Consider the following 12,097-nt stretch of genomic DNA (forward strand, 5'->3'; position numbering starts at 1 on the left):
GAGGATGAGCCTAGTAACTGTGTGCCAGGCTTCCAGCGAAGTGAGAACTGCGTGCGTTAGCTATTGCTATGATCATTTCTCCTTTATCTTTCCCCTTCTTTTCTTCCTCTGTCAATTTCTTTCTTGCATGCCTTCTCCTCTCCCTTTTTTCCTAGGGAGGAAGAGCGGCTGAATTCTGACAGTGTTCTGTGTGGGTCCATTACCGGCGATTGGGAAGAGAAGAATGAACTAAATTAGAAAATGCGTTTGGCTAGCTCAGGGAGCAATGGGAAGAGCCAGCTGGAAGGAAACGGACACATCTTCCTCCCTTCGCCCATCCCATTCCCCCACCCTCTCCCCAGACAAATTATTTCTCATTGTTTCTGGGGATCCAGAGAGGTTTCGCCTGGCAGGTGGGCACGGAGGGCAGGTGCTGGCCCCATGGCAGAAGATGAAAGAGAGGCCTGCTGCTGCCAAGAGCCACCCACTCCTTTATCTGCCTGTCTCCCAGGTCCCTCTGCTTCCTGCCCACACACCTTGCCTGCTATTTCATCAGAGGAGACAATGCTCGCACCAGCCCTACAGCCGTTTCTCTCGGTGGGACAGCCTTTTGTTTTCCTTATCCTTTTTAAAAATAAACCCATTGTCAGAGGCAGGCGACAGTATACTATTTAATCATTCACTTACTCATTTATTCAACACAACAGCTATTTCCTGGGGGCTGCTGGGGTCAGTGCTGGGAGCGCAAATATGAAAAGGTCGAAGTGCTCACTCATCAGAGCAGCTGACGTGCTGATCAGCCATCCCCACCGTGTCAGAGTGCTGCAGGGAGAAACATTTGTCCTGAGTGCTCTGGGAACGCCTAGGTTTGCCCTGTGGAATCAGGGAATCCTTTCCAGTGGAGGAAGCATTGAGTCATCAATGAGGAGCCCGTTTATCAGGCTGGTAAACGTGTTGGTCTGGGGTAGAGCCTCCAGGATGAAATGGCCTGGGAGTATTCACCAGCATTCTTTTCGTCGTAAGAGAAAGAAACACAGGGACAGATGACTTCGTTTTTGAAAAGGGTTGTGGTGGAATTTATTGACTTGAGCATTTTAAAAGTAGTTTTCAGCCCTAACCGGTTTGGCTCAGTGAATAGAGCGTCGGCTTGCGGACTGAAGGGTCCCAGGTTCGATTCTGGTCAAGGGCATGTACATTGGTTGTGGGCACATCCCCAGTGGGGGGTGTGCAGGAGGCAGCTGATTGATGTTTCTCTCTCACTGATGTTTCTGATTCTCTGTTCCTCTCCCTTCCTCTCTGTAAAAAAAGCAATAAAAATATATTTAAATAATAATAATAAAAGTAGTTTTCAGGAATGGCTGTACCCAGGGGCTGAAGTAAGGTCAGGTTTCAGGAATAGCTGCATTCATGAGCTGAAATGAAGTCATCGGCCGAGGTTATAAAACAAAACATCGGAGCTTTGTCCTCAGGTGCCAGAACAGATGCCCTAGAACCCTTGAAATCTCAAGGGAGAGAAAAGTGTCTTAGGCTCTCTCTAGTCCTCGTTTCCAAGATGACCAAGAAAAGAAGGACTAACAGTCTTGCCAAGAAAGGCCAAGGTCATGTACAGCCAGTTCGTTGCACCAGCTGCGCCCGGTTGGTGCCCAAGGACAAGGCCATTAAGAAGTCTGTCATTCGAGACATAGTAGAGGCCGCGGCCATCAGGGACATCTCTGAAGTGAGTGTCTTTGATGACTATGTGCTTCCCAAGCTGTATGTGAAGCTGCACGACTGTGTGAGCTGGGCCTTCACAGCAAGGGAGTCAGGAATCGATCTCGTGAAGCCCGGGGGGACCGAACACCCCCACTCCGATGTTGGCCTGCGGGTGCTGCCCCATGACTTCCACCAAAGCCCATGGAAGGAGCTAAATCTTTAAAGAGTGAAGAAAAGTTCTTTGGGGGAAAAATAAATGGAAATTGTACTTAAAAAAAAAAAAGAGTGTCTTAGGTATGCTTAATGAGGTGCCTCTCTACGGAGGGGTTCCTGTTTGCAACTGGTCTAGACCTGGGTGGTGGGGGTTGGGGGCAGGGGTAAGGCACTCATAGCAAAGATAATATACAATCCCTCTCTCAAAGGGCTTGAGGTGGGAGGCAGCCCTGATAAGATCAGGATACCAACGGACTCCAGCCAGAAGGATCTGGTTGATTCTATTGAGACATGTTAAGATAAAAATTTAGAAATTGTATGATTTTTTTTTTTTTTAGAAATTGTACGATTCTTGATGTAGGTTGGTGTGTGTCCAACACTCAGGGGGAGAAAGGGTTTCCATGATGGAGGGAGCTTGCTGCCCAAAGGCCCACAGGTTTGAAACTCTTAGGTATTAGAGGAATTGCAGTAACTGAGCATGAATACCCATGCTTCTCCAAGCCTTCTGCCCGCCCAGTGCTCTGGGGAACTTAATCAAATGCCAAGGCAGTCGAAACCGGTTTGGCTCAGTAGTAGAGCATAGGTCTGCGGACTGAAAGGTCCCAGGTTCGATTCCGGTCAAGAGCATGTACATTGGTTGCGGGCACATCCCCGGTAGGGGGTGTACAAGAGGCAGCTGGTCGATGTTTCTCTCTCATCGACGTTTCTAGCTCTCTATCTCTCTCCCTTCCTCTCTGTAAAAAATCAATAAAATATAAAAATAAAATAAAATGCCAATGCAGACCCCCCTCCCCGCCAGACCAACCAAAATAGACTCTTTTAGGAATTGGTATTTTTCAAAGCCTCTCTTACCACCCTCATCCTCCCTCCTGCCCCAGGATTCTAGGGGGCCACCAGCATGGCTGGACCAGAGTTTATGCTCAAGTAAGACGCAACAAGAGAGGGATCTGGTAGGCAGAAATCAAGTCCACGCTTTCAACTTTACCCTGTGGGCAGAGGGCAGACTCTGGCAGCCGTCTGGAGTGGCAGCAGCCAGGTAGGAGACCTAGAGCAAATCAGCTTAACCTAGAAGCAAAAGAGAGTCGTTGAAAGAGTTTCCACTCTGGGTATATACCCAGAGGAATAGCAAGCAGGGGCTCAAAGAGACATTTGTGCAGCCACGTTCATAGCCGCGTTATCCACAATAGCCCAAGGTGGAAGCAGCCTAAGCTGCTCTGTGGGCAGGAGGATAAGCACAAAGTGATGTATACACATGATGGATTATTATTCAGTCTCGATAAGGAAGGACATTCGGACACCTGCCACAACACAGGTGAACCTTCAGGACATTCTGCTGAGTGGAATAAACCAGTCACAGAAGGACACTTATATGACGTCCCTAGAGGAGTCAACTCAATAGAGACAGAAAGTAGAATGGTGGCTGTCCTGGGCGAGGGGAAATGGAGAATGAGGAGTCAGTGTTTAATGTATAGAATTTTTTTTTTTAAAGTACTTCTTTATTGATTTTAGAGAAGAAGGGAGGAGAGAGATAGAAACATCAATGATGAGAGAGAATCATTGATCGGCTGCCTCCCTCACACCCCCTTCTGGGGACCGAGCCTGCAACCCAGGCATGTGCCCTTGGCCAGAATCAAACCTGGGACCCTCCAGTCCGCAGGCTGATGTTTTATCCACTGAGCCAAGCCGGCTGGGACAATGGGTACAGGATTTTTGTTGGGGAAGATGAAAAATTCTGGAGATGGAGGTGGTGATGGTTGCACAACAATGTGAATGTCTTTGGTGCCACTGAACAGTACTCTTACAGTGGTTAACATAGTACATTTTACGGGTATTTTATTACTGTTTAACAGAAGAGTGAGAGAGTCATTGAAGAATTTTGAGCCTCAACCATATGTGTGAGTTAGAGCCTTCCGGGGGAAGAGTGAGGGATGGTTGCAGGAAAATGATGCAAGAAGGCAGGGAAATTCACAGGGAGGACCCTGCAGTGGTCCGGGCAAGCGGTGAGAGAGGCCTAACATGAGGGGCCATAGAGAAGGTTAACAGGTTAGGTGGGTATTTGACCAGTGTCTGGTTGATGAATTGAATCGTGGTGGCGAAGAGCATTTTTGAACCTGTTTAGACCTATTAATAATGTTTGTGAAAACTCGTATCATCTGGACTGGGATTCCCGCCAGGTCTAAATTGGAATTTGAAATTTGAGGATTTCAAATGAACCATTGTGCTCGGGGCCTACCTTTCTGGCAAAACTGGTCTGCTTAGGGCCTGCGCGAAGAGTGATTTGCACGGCCAGACCAGGGTAGGGTGCTGGGCTGCATGTCACAGCCAACTCAAGTCGACGAAACAGCAAGGGAAGGTGTTGGCTCTATCGTGGGAAGGGCAGAGGTGGTGTGGGCCACAGGATGGGATTGATCCAGCACGATGAAAAGAAAAGGGCAGTTACTCACGGCTCTGGTCACAGACAAGGGATCTTTGCAGCAATCCCCAAGACATTCTCTTGTAGGCTTTATTGTCTAAATTAACGTGTGGGACCAGTTGGGTTCCTTTGTGGTCACTGCTGATTCCACAGCAGACTTGAGGCAGATTCTATAATGTCACATGGAGCTGCTTTCGAACTAGACTGGCCCCAGCATGTTTGGCTCAGTGGATAGAGCGTCGGCCTGTGGACCAAAGGGTCCCAGGTTCGATTCCGGTCAAGGGCACATACCTTGGTTGCAGGCTCCTCCCCAGCCTAGGCCCTAGTCAGGGCTCTTGCAGGAGACAGCTATGTTTCTCTCACACTGATGTTTCTCTCTGTCTTTCCCTCTCTCGTCTACTCTCCCTAAAAATCAATGAAAAATGTCCTTGGGTGAGGATTAACAACAACAACGACAAATCAATTAATACATTGAGCCCTAGCCAGTTTGGCTCAGTGGATAGAGCACCAGCCTGCGGATTGAGGGGTCCCGGGTTCGATTCTGGTCAGGGGCACATGCTTGGGTTGTGGGCTCTGTCCCCAGTGGGGGGAGGGGGAGAAGGCATGCAGGAGGCAGCTGATCGATGATTCTCTCTCATCATTGATGTTTCTCTCTCTGCTTTTCTGAAATCAATAATATATATATATATATATATCAATAATATATAATATATAATATATATATATATATATATATATATATATATATATATATATATAAAGAATTAGCCATAACCAGTTTGGCTAGGTGGATGGAGCTTGGGCCTGAGGACTGAAGGGTCCCAGGTTCGATTCCGGTCAAGGGCAAGTACCTTGGTTGTGGGTGCATCCCCAGTGGGGGGTGTGCAGGAGGCAGCTGATTGCTGTTTCTCTCCCATCGATGTTTCTAACTCTCTATCCCTCTCCCTTCCTCTCTGTAAAAAATCAATAAAAAATATATATATTTTAAAAAGAACTAGATTGAGTTGGGGGTACTTATCAGCCTCAGTGGTCAGATACTCCCCTCATTCCATCATTCCATCATAGGATCATGGGTTCAATTCTCATTCCAGGGCATGTTCCTGGGTGGCAGGTTTGATCCCTGGCAGAGGTGTGCCCAAGCCCAGGCGCCCTGATTGGTATGCAGTGGGGGTGGGGTGGCTGGTGGAGAGCCTTCAGGTCCCCGGCTGGACACAGTCTGACCTGGGGAACATGTGCAGAAGAATGTAGGTTCAATTTTTTTAATTTTCAAAAAAACTTTCTAGCATGAAAATGTTCAAGCTTACACAAAATTGGAAGGAATCATAAAGCAACCTTTAAATGTGTACCAATTTCCTAACTTCAATAATTATCAATAGGTGGCAAGTCTGATTTCTTTATACCCCTACCCACTGTCTGCACTTCGCTGGATTGCTTTAAAGCAAATTCTAGGCATCATATCATTGTACCTGTTAAAATTACAGCATATCTCTCCGAGAGATAGAGTTCATGACAAACTATAATCACAATGCCACTTTCATATATTACAAAAATGACTAGAGTTTCTCGATATTGTCACATAATGTAGTCATTATCCCCATTTCCCTGGTTGGCTGATAATGTCTTGTAAGTCTCTTGGAATCTGTAACATTTCTGCCTCCTTGTTTTTGTTCTCCTGTCACTTATTTTTTAATTTATTTTTAATTTTTTCCATTGATTTTTTTTATTTTTTAGAGAGGGTAGAAAGGAGGGAGGGAGAGAGAGAGAGAGAGAGAGAGAGAGAGATTGGTTGCCTCCTCAGGGGCCCAACAGAGGCCAGGGATCAAACCTAACCCAGGGACGTGCCCTTGAATGGGAAGTGAACCCATGATCCTTTGGTGCTTGGGGCAGTGCTCTAACCACTGAGCCACACCAGCCACCCATTTATGGCAGATCTGTCCACACTTTGGATCTTCTGGTTGCATCCCCGGAGGGGTGTTGCTTTAGTAAATGTGCTGCCGAAGCGAGTACAAGGGGTGTTGCTTTAGCGTGCTCCTCTCTTCTCTGCGTTTCCTGTGGGTTGCCGCCTACATCTAGCAGAGGGGTCGGTGAAACTTCTGTGTCTTGCAGTTCATACAGTTTGAACTCTGCCACCGACCTGTGGGAGCAGCTGAGGCTCCCTCTTCCATCCCAACCATGGGTATCTCCTTGGGGGCCCGAATGTGGCCAGAAGGCGACTTTACCACCTCCCGTTCCTCTGCCCGCTGCTACTTGTCTTTCCTGTACTCCAGACAGCTCCCTTGGACCTCTTCACTTTATAGCCACCTAGTTGTTCCTGCCCTCAGCCTGAAGTCACCATCCCTCCTGCCTGACCTGGCTTGCCTTTACCCAGCTGTGTGATTGTGGGCAAGGTACTGCTCCTCTCTGGGCCTCAGTTCCTTCACCTACAAGATGATATGGTTGTGAGGATATGCCTGATTGGGCTATTATGAGTCAATACATGTAACATAATTAGAATAGTTCCAGGTACAAAGTAATAGTTTCAGGCACCGAGTGGCTGGATTCCGGTCACTTCTTATCTAAGCTATGAGTATTATTATTATTATTATTATTATTATTTAAAAATATTTTTATTGATTTCTTACAGAGAGGAAGGGAGAAGGATAGAGAGCTAGAAACATCGATGAGAGAGAGTCATCGATCAGCCGCCTCTTGCACACCCCCTACTGGGGATGTGCCAGCAACCAATGTACATGCCCTTGACTGGAATTGAACTTGGGACCTTTCAGTCCACAGGCCGACGCTCTATCCACTGAGCCAAACCGGTTTCGGCTGAGTATTATTTTTTGACTAGAGGCCTGATACAGGAAGATTTTTGCAAGAGTGGGCCTCCTTCCCCTGGCTGCCGGCACCACCTTGGCTCGGGCCACAGCTGGCTTTCCACCTTCCCATACTGCCCAGAGGCCCCGGCTGGCTGGGGCAGTGTGGAACGCCTGCATCCTGCTCTGGGCCACTCGGTACCTGTGTATGCAAATATACCCTCTGGTTTTTTGTTGGGTTCATTTGCAAACTCACTCATGATTGGCTGGTGGTCGTTGCAAAGGTATGGTCAATTTGCATCTTTCTCTTTTATTAGTGTAGATGTGGTGGTCCAGATTTTATTAAATTAGCTCCTCCTGGTGGATACATGGCTTGTTTCCAAAATTCTGCCATTATATACAATGAGAGGCCCGATGCATGAAGATTCGTGCAAGAATGGGCATTCCTTCCCCTGGCTGGCAGCACCACCTTCAATCTGGCTGGAGCCACCTTTCCACCTTTGTTCCGGCCCTGAGCTGCCTTTCCGCCTTCCCATGCTGCCCAGAGGCCTGGAGCTGCTGGGGCATGCGGAATGCCTGCGTCCCGCCCCACCCCTGGCTGCTCAACACTTGCATATGCAAATTATCCCACCAACTTTGTTGGGTTAATCTTCATACTCATTCCTGATTGGCTGGTGGGTATCATGAAGGCACAGTCAATTTGCATCTTCCTCTTTTATTAGTGTAGATGCCACATGCGAGTAACCTTGGACATTTTTAAAAAACATGCCAAACATAATGCAGACAACGGGAAACAGAAAAGTTGTGTTGCTGGGTCAAGGAATAAGAGCATGGGTAATTTTGATCAACACTGCTAAATAATCCTCCCCGAGGCTTGCACCAATTTCCATTCCTACCAGCAATGGGGCGAGACTGCCCGGGGCCCCTCAGCCCCACCAGCAAAACACATTATCATGCTTTAGGGTTTTTGCCCCTGCGATAGGCGGAAAATGGCATCTCAGTGCATTTTTAATTGCTTCTCTCTTATTCAGATGGAAAATGGGCCCCCTGTCATCTGTTTAAGGGCCATTTGTATTTCCTCAGGCACCTGCGGAAAGTGATTACTAAAGCAGAAGGCAGGACACACATAATAGGGTGACTGGTCTATTTTTAAAGCCCAGCCACCACCACCATCAAAACATTCTGATTATCCTTTGGTTTGGTTTTTAGCATGGACTTGGCAGTCTCACCTGTTTAATTTTAATCTTAAGTGCTTGAGGTCTGGGGTTCAAATGTCACCTCCTCAGGGCATGAGTTGTATATCATTTTAACACACTATCTCATTTACTTGTGTGTTTTATATTGTCATTGCTCCCTTGTCATCATCTGCTTCCTCCCCCGCCCTCCACCCTTCACCCGCCACCCCCTCCCCCCAGCACACTCCCCCCACCAAAGAGAATACAAACTCATTGAGCAAAAATGAGCAAGAATTTGTTTTCATGGAATGTCTGGGTTTAGGGTTGTCAAAATGTCCAGTTTCCTTTAGAATCATTGATTCACACTAATTATCTTTTAAAAATATATATTTTATTGTTTTTTTGTTTTGTTTTGTTTTTGTTTTTTACAGAGAGTAAGGGAGAGGGATAGAGAGTTAGAAACATCAATGGGAGAGAAACATCCATCAGCCGCCTTCTGTACACCTCCCACTGGAAATTTGCCCACAACCAAGGTACATGCCCTTGACCGGAATCGAACCCGGGACCTTTCAGTCCGCAGGCCGACACTATCCACTGAGCCAAACCAGTTAGGGCCACACTCATTATCTTGAGGGAGAAATTCTTCCTTCTAACCATCTATCCATCCACCCACCCATCTATCCCTCCATCCATTCATTTATCCAATGAAATTTTATCAAGTACCCACTATACATCATGCCCCATTACTAGTCCCTGCAATCACAATAGAGACACAGTAGTGAACAATATGGATATTGTCCCTGTTGGTCAGCATCCTAGTGTAACAGATAATTGGAGTGCTCTGAATGAAGATAAGGTTAATCATTGCAGGGTCAGATGTAGTTTAATAAGGTCAAAGAAGGCTGCTTTTAAAAAATATATATATTTTTATTGATTTCAGAAAGGAAGGGAGAGGGAGAGAGAGAAACATCAATGATGAGAGAAAATCATTGATCAGCTGCCACCTGCACATCCCTCACTGGAGGTTAAGCCCACAACCCAGGCATGTGCCCTGACTGGGAATCAAACTGCAACCTCCTGGCTCATAGGTTGAAACTCAACCACTGAGCTACACCGACTGGGTCAAAGAAGACTTCTTGAGTTAGTGAGCATTTAAGTTGAACCATGGAGAGTCAGTAGAAGCTAACCAGGGAAGGCAGAGAGGAAGGAAGAGTGCATCTGGCTACGGGGACAGTATTGCAAAGGCCTGAAGATGGGGTGAAAGATGGTGCATTGAAAGAATTAAAGGAGTTTGGGTCAGCTAGAACGTAGAGCCTGAGAGAGAAGAGGCTGAGGCTGGGGCAGAGGCCAGATCATGGGGGATCTCAGGCCACGCTAATAGAATTGGGATTTATTCTAAGAGATGAGGGTGGCCTGGAATATGAAGGCAACGGTAATGGAGATAAATGGATGGGTTTGGGAGGGATTTTGATGTAGAATCAATACATCTTGGTGACTGTCTGAATAGTGGGATGAGGAGTGAAAAATAAATTTCAATTCTCTGCTTTAGCAACTGGATTGTCTTAAAAGCAAACATGCTCAGTTTTCCTAGTAGTTAGAGAGCAGTACCGGCAAGTCCAAAGTCATGGGTATGATGCTTGCAACAGGCTTTTGATCTATCCCACAACAGCAGACGGAAACACATGCATTATCTACCATATTTCTTTAGGTAGGTAGAGGCTAGAGCCAGGGCAAAGACATGGAGGTGAGAAACAGCTTGGAGAGGGCAGTGACAGAGGATGGTGGAGATTCTGCATGGATGGTCCGAGTCTCAAAGGAAGATGGGCTTTTTCTCAGGGGCAGGAAAATAAAACATTTAGAAGAAGAATTGGAGAGAATGTCAACTCTCCTCAAAAGTTCTTGGCAACCCACATATGGAAAGGATGTATTAAACAGGATTAGGAATGCTAGCTGCTGTAACAGGATAACCTCTGAACTCTCAGTGGCCGAACATAATGAACGTTTCTTGCTCATTCAACTGTCCAAGGTGGATGGTCCTCCTGGGAGGTTTTACTCCAGGCAGTGACTCAGGTATCCAGGCTCCTTCCATCTGGTGCCTTTGTCTTCTCCTAGGTAGGCCTTCTGAGTTCCTCAGTGGTTCTTCTGAACTTGGATGGCCGATAAAAGAAAGAGAGAGCCATCGCCGGTTTGGCTCAGTGGATAGAGCATCGGCCTGCAGACTGAAGAGTCCCAGGTTCAATTCCGGTCAAGGGCATGTACCTTAGTTACGGGCACATCCCCATTAGGGGGTGTGCAAGAGGCAGCTGATCAATGTTTCTCTCTCATCGATGTTTCTAACTCTCTATCCCTCTCCCTTCCTCTCTGTAAAAAATCAATAAAATATATTTTGAAGGAAGGAAGGAAAGAAGGAAGGAAGGAAGGAAGGAAGGAAGGAAGGAAGGAAGGAAGGAAGGAAGGAAGGAAGGAAAGAAGGAAGGAAGGAAGGAAGAAAAAAGGGAGAACACGGAAGACTGGACATTTCTTTTTTAAAATATTTTAATATATGATATTTCTTATTTTAAAAAATCTTTATTGTTGAAAGTATTACATACATCCCCTTTTCCTCCCCATTGGCCTCTTCTAGCCTGCCCCCACCCTCCACCCCAGGCCTTCACCACCCTCCTGTCAGTGACCATGGGTTATACATACAAGTTCTTTGGTTGGTCTCTTATGGGTCAGACTTATAAGTGGCTCACATCCCTTTTGCCTAAATGTCATTGACGAGAATGCAGTTCTAGAACCCCCACCAACGGCAAGGAAGTGTGTGTCTAGGAGGAAAAGAAAATGGGATCTGGCAGGCATGTAGCATTGTCTCTGCTACAGAGGAGGCCAGAAAGAGAGGGTGGTTGGATAATCAAACTCCATCTCCATGATTTACTGTAATTGGGGAAAAACTCACACACAAAGGGTCAGGAACGTCACCCAGGACGATGGATAGCACTTTATTTAAAGTCAAAGCCTTCCTATTTCACTTTATCAAGGTCCCTTTTAACATCAGAACCCACTTTAGAAATAATATATTTTTAAAAAAATATATAGCCAAAACCGGTTTGGCTCAGTGGATAGAGCGTCGGTCTGTGGACTGAAAGGTCCCGGGTTCGATTCCAGTCAAGGGCATGTACCTTGGTTGCTGGCACATCCCCAGTGGGGGATGTGCAAGAGGCAACTGGTCGATGTTTCTCTCTCATCGATGTTTCTAACTCTCTATCCCTCTCAATTCCTCACTGTGTAAAATCAATAAAATATATTTAAAAAAATAAATAATAATAATAATTTAAAAAATACCCACTTTCTGTCCTGACCCCATAGTCTCTGCTTTGTTAGAGTAGAGACTTTGGACTCTTTTTCTCCAGCGAGTGACTCCTAGGCTGATTTTTCTTTCAAATAATGTCTCTTTAAGTCCTTGGTCCTTCTCCAGCACAATTGATTCTTTTCCTTGCCGGCCCCCAGGCAAGTGAGAGGGAGACTGAGCAGTTGTGTACTAATTACTAGGCTATTACTGTTACTATTCAGCTGTGGAAAAGAGCATTCAGAAAACCCAAATATAATTCGCCTTATTGACATCTCCCTCTGTCTCTGATTCTACCTCCCCCCTTCTCTCTCCTCCTCCTCCTTTCTCTCTGTCTCTCTCTTTCTCTGTTTCTCTTTCCCTTTCTCTGCATCTTTTGTCTCTGTCTCTCCCACACCTTCTGCTATATATTTTGATTGCATCATATGCCTTTTTTATTACCCAGTTTGGCTCCTAATGCATCCCTAGCATAGACAGAGCAGGTGCTTAAAAATATTGATTA

General features: G+C 46.3%; 1 protein-coding gene and 1 pseudogene across 16 annotated transcripts in view; both read left to right on the forward strand.

Annotated features, from left to right (window-relative positions):
• The window catches only part of CACNA1A (calcium voltage-gated channel subunit alpha1 A), a 316,764-nt gene that overhangs the window by 54,208 nt on the left and 250,459 nt on the right, over nt 1-12,097 (forward strand). The gene's annotated exons all lie outside the window — the stretch shown is intronic.
• On the forward strand, nt 1,526-2,770 carry LOC118710407 (annotated as a pseudogene).

This window comes from Pipistrellus kuhlii, unplaced genomic scaffold (assembly GCF_014108245.1).
Source record: "Pipistrellus kuhlii isolate mPipKuh1 unplaced genomic scaffold, mPipKuh1.p scaffold_m20_p_73, whole genome shotgun sequence".
Taxonomy (NCBI): domain Eukaryota; kingdom Metazoa; phylum Chordata; class Mammalia; order Chiroptera; family Vespertilionidae; genus Pipistrellus; species Pipistrellus kuhlii.